General features: G+C 46.3%; 1 pseudogene; it reads right to left on the bottom strand.

The window, feature by feature from the left end:
* Positions 1-5,509, bottom strand: part of LOC111967162 (dystrophin-related protein 2-like) — a 78,347-nt pseudogene that overhangs the window by 26,984 nt on the left and 45,854 nt on the right.

Raw genomic sequence — 5,509 nt, 5'->3', positions numbered from 1 at the left:
GCAAATGTATTAAAATAAAAATCTGAAATATCACATTTACTTAACTCCGTCAGAGCAGTAGAGCTATAGCCAGTGCACAGTAGAGCTGTGCACCGGCTATAGCTCTACTGTGCACCGGCTATAGCTCTACTGTGCACCGGCTATAGCTCTACTGTGCACCGGCTATAGCTCTACTGTGCACTGGCTATAGCTCTACTGCTCTGACGGAGTTAAGTAAATGTGATATTTCAGATTTTTATTTTAATACATTTGCTAAAATTTCTACAAACCTCTTTTTGCTTTGTCATTATGTGTAGATTGAGGGGAAAAAAACAATTTAATCAATTTTAGAATAAGGCTGTAATGTAACAAAATGTGGAAAAAGTGAAGGGGTCTGAATACTTTACAAATGCACTGTATGGCGGACATGTAAGAGGTTTCACATAGAGAGTTGCTAGACAACCTACCCTAACACTCTACCTTCTCAGCCCATAGTACAAGGAGCAGCGCAGGAAAATGAAAATGTACCATGGGAAAAACGATAGCCAATAAATAATTGACGCGCTCAGCTAAATAAATGAGCGAGCCCCAAGCAGGAAGTTTGCCAGGACCCGGGGGCAACTCCAATGCCCGTCATTACCTGTATGAGACTGTTGGATGGATTAGGTGCCCAACAGAGTGCCCGTCAGATATTACCCTCCAGTGGCACAGTTACACAGCCCATAAGAATTAATAGTCAGGCAGCAGGTGGGGACAAGGGGGGGCACAAGGGCTAACAGCAGTGATTAAGAAAATAAACACCCCTGTTTGTAAAAGAGATACGCCGACACTCACACACAGTACACATACTGTACATACACGCGCATGGATGCACACATACACAAATACACAAGCAGACACCTCAGAGCTGAAAGAAAAACACAGCCCAGACCGGGACAATGGAGCATTGATGAAGTAAATAGATAAGTGGTCAGGAGGGACTGAGCTCAATACTGTTTTTCTAGGGATACCTTATGAATGTGTCTTCTGGTAACTCAATACTGCCATCTGAACAGTGACTCAATACTTTAGACTTACTTGATGTAGTAGGGCACTTTGTTTGGCGAGACGGCACGTTCCCAGGGTATCTGCACTGAAACCTGTAACGGAAAATCAATCGCTAAGGCACATCAAGCATGAAAAGCCATTTGCACAAAACCAGTGACCATGTTCACGTCCCAATGGCACCCTATTCCCTACTTAGGGCCTATTCCCCCATAGGGCGCTGGTCAAGAGTAGTGCACTATAAAGGGAATAGGGTGCCATTTGGGACGTGGGCAACGTGGATCCAGACAGTCTGTGACCATTCAGAGGGAGAGCTGCAGTACATAATAGATGGACTGAAGCTGAAACAGTAAAACGCAGCCTTTTGTGTCTAGTCCCAGAGAGGATTATTGTTGGTAAAGGCTAACGGAAAATGGGAGGTGAAGGAGTCCCACACCCGGTCAATGTAGCATTTTAGCTGTAAGCTTAGCTAGATTGGCCAAGCTAGCTGGGACTGGAATAGCCTAGACGGATGAATGGGAGATAAAGGGAGACGCGCGGGGACACACACACACGTGGACACAAGGACACTGTCACGATAGACATAGTACTCGGTGAGGCAGCTACACACCTTTACACCTTTACACACACAAACACACACACAACACACACACACAAACCACACACAGGCGAGGAGAACCAGCTCAGCCCCAGTAGCATGACAGGTCCTTACACAGCGTGACTGTGCAGAGCTGGGGGGACTGAGGACGGCAGGAGTTCCCTTTTAATATTATACCACCATCACAGAGCAGCACACCACACACGCACACACGCACACACACACACACACACACACACACACACACACACACACACACACACACACACACACACACACACACACACACAACACACACACACACACACACACACACACACACACACACACACACACACACACACACAAGCGATGGGCAAAATAAATCAAACCAATCAAAGAGAACTACGGAAACGTCTCTATCTCACTACTGCTGCTGTGACTCAGTGGGGATTAAGGCGCAAACCTGCCCCCTCCACGCCCAACCCAGACACCACAGCCTCACACATCCTCATACACAACCTCACACTATGACCAACCATGTTGTAACCCCCTTCCCTCGAACAACCCCCCACACACACACACCACCCATCCTAATTTTCAGCCTCCCACCCCCTCCTCCCCAGCCCCTATACAGGGAATGGTACAGTGTGGCATGGCACCCAGTGCCAACTTTACATGAAGGGAGAGAAGCACTTACTGGACAGGAAGTGCTGGATCCAGGGCCAAAGTCTCTGTGAGCATCCTGCAGCTGCTTCAGACGCTCTTCAATGGGAGGCCTGCGAGGAGAGGACACACACACACATTTACATTACATTACACACACACACACACACACACACCACACACACACACACACACACACAACACACACACCACACACCACACACACACACAACACACACACACAACACACACCACACAACACACACACACACACACACACACACACACACACACACACACACACAGAGCACGGGAGAAATCACGAGCATCATGGAAACCGTCTCCATCATGTCTCATTCTCCCCTACACACACCCCTCCTCCCTCCCTCCTTCTCCCCTCCTCACTCTTCATTTGGCAATTAAATAGTGCTACGGAAAAAAGGAAACATTGACGCACTCCCCTGCCACCTTGCCTTAGCACTTTGAAGAGCGTCAGGTAGGACAGACGACACAGAATCTACTCTGCTCTGTTCAGCTCTGGTCAAATGAGGACAGTCATTTCACAGTAAGCTCTGGTGTGGAAATAGACGTGTGGGGGCGGAGGAATGGGAAGGTGGACCCATACACACACGTCAACAAGCCAGAGGGATTTGAGTTGATGAAAACAAGTTGTGCATTCATTGTCTCTGTATGTTGTGTTTTGTCGATGTGGCTGTCCCAAAAGGGATTTGTTGAGAACTAATCCTGGTTTATTTACAAGGTATTCGATTGAGTGTATAAATCATTGTTCAGAGGATGTCGAAACGTCTCCACCAACAAAGGGCACTAAATCCACTCACACACACAGAGGAGAGAGAGAGAGAGAGAGAGAGAGAGAGAGAGAGAGAGAGAGAGAGAGAGAGAGAGAGAGAGAGAGAGAGAGAGAGAGAGAGGCACAGTTATCCCTAGGTACAAGCCCAACGAGCTGTAATGAGAAGTTAGCGTTATGGAGAGAACATTACCACCGCTCAGCATACACACGGCTGAGCAGGATGCACTCAAGTCGTACGCAGATTGCTTTGGACTAATTTGGATCAGTTTGAATGCTGCATGGAGATGACTGTGCCAACACTGCAGCTGACCACCATCTATCGCTGCTACCGCTAGACTGCTAGGCTAACGGAGGTTCTCTCACAGCAGAAAGACTCAATTATTCAAGAGAAGAATATTTGAGAATCAGCCTTGAAAATGCATTACATCTGTGTCACTGGAGACAGAGGAGCAGTAACAGATGTTACTCAAATTACATGGATTTAGCATTTAGCATCATATTATTCAACAGGAGAATGACAGAAGGAAGAGAGAGAGGGAGAGAGGGAGCGAGAGAGGGAAAGGGAGAGGGGGGGGGGAATTCAATATGTTGCAGTGTTCTTGCTTTGGCAACAGACTAATCACTGAATTTAATTATTGAATTGAGAGAGGGAGTGAGAGAAAGAGAGAGTGAGAGAAAGAGAGAGTGAGAGAAAGATTGTACTATTGACTATGGTAACACCAGCATTCACCACTCCTGAACCTTTGGAGGCTGTCTACCATAGCCCTCTTCGCTTTACTACAGGTGACAGTTTTAATACTCATCACTGCATCCTGTATCAGAAGGTTGGCCAGACCTCACTGAAGTCCCGTAGATCACTTCCTTACTCCCTTCTTGTTTACAAAGCTCTGCTCCACAAGTGTCTAACAAAACTCACTTCCCTGTTGAAATATACAAATATGAGATACCCAATCCGTTCGCAGGGTTGGTTAACTCTTGAGGACCCGCTTGTCTCCATAAAGTCTGGTAAATCCGCCTTTAGTTTTAACGCTCCAGTTATGGAATACCTTACAAAACAAATGACACCTGGATTCCCTGGTGCCAATAGAACAGTTTAAAACTGCACTTAAATGAGTTCACTGAAGTGTGCAGTTGTTTCAATTGATTATTATAACTTGTTGTAATGACCTGATGTAATGTATTTATAGCTGTCTTGTAGTTTTTATCTTTTTGTTGTTGCTGTGTTGATGTACTTTTTGTCCTCAGGGCACCATTATAAATGAGACCCTGGTCTCAGTTGGGGTACCCTGAATAAATAAAAGTTCATAAATACGAGAGCCCTGCCTTATTTGCTGACTCCTGGTGTAAAGGACATCACGCTGCTTGCTTAGCGAGTACCACTTCCTCCCGATTCGGCAATTACCTAGCGTGAACTCAGGACCTCACAAACACACGTGACCACACTCCTCAAGCGTCAACTCATCTTCAACCCACACACAGTTCTACCATCAACCCACACACAGTTGTACCATCAACCCACACACAGTTGTATCTTCAACCCACACACAGTTGTACCATCAACCCACACACAGTTGTATCTTCAACCCACACACAGTTGTATCTTCAACCCACACACAGTTGTAACGATTTCAGAACAATCTGAGATGTTGGGTGTCATGGCTTGCTGAAATATGACAGAGACATGTTGATATGACGGGAGTTCAAGTCCCCTCAGTTGATTGGCCGATGTTGAATTCCCAGCCAGTTATTTGTTTACTTGCTAATACACAGCATTTTGTCACTGTCTTGACCGCGGCAGGCAGGGCTAAATTAACATGGCACTTCATTACGATGGCAGAGAGAGAAAGAGAGAGCGAGAGAGAGAGAGAGAGAGAGAGTGAGAGAGAGAGAGAGAGAGGAGAGAGAGAGAGAGAGGAGAGAGAGAGAGAGAGAAGGAGAGAGAGAAGAGGCACTTCACAATGATCATGTAAATGTTTACCATGCTGTCAGTGCCAGCACATGTTCCTTGTTTTACTATGTCACCATGGCAGGCATGTCAGCAGGCTCTGTCTGTCTGTAGTACACACACACACACATACACACACACACACACACACACACACACACACACACACACGTACATGCACGCACGCATATGAACACACACACTTATGCATATGAAACAACATGCACCCGTATGAACAAACACACACACACCCACACACACATCCCTTAGATCATTAGTGCTGTTTGTTCTGGGTTGATCTGACTCTTAAGTTGCGTAAGCCACAAGTGATCCCTGTTGTATCTCTCCCATGGTGATGATGTATGTGCAGGCAGCTGCTCCAATGCTAGGTCAACAGTCCACACAGCCATAGCAGAGTGAGTCTAGTGCCATTAAACTCAGTCAATGGAGGAAAGGAACTGAGCATGCATTGTTAATTTCTTCTTTT

This window comes from Salvelinus sp. IW2-2015, linkage group LG8 (genome assembly GCF_002910315.2).
Source record: "Salvelinus sp. IW2-2015 linkage group LG8, ASM291031v2, whole genome shotgun sequence".
Lineage (NCBI taxonomy): Eukaryota > Metazoa > Chordata > Actinopteri > Salmoniformes > Salmonidae > Salvelinus > Salvelinus sp. IW2-2015.
Note: the sequence above shows the minus strand (reverse complement) of the source record. Positions and strands in the feature narration are given on the sequence as shown.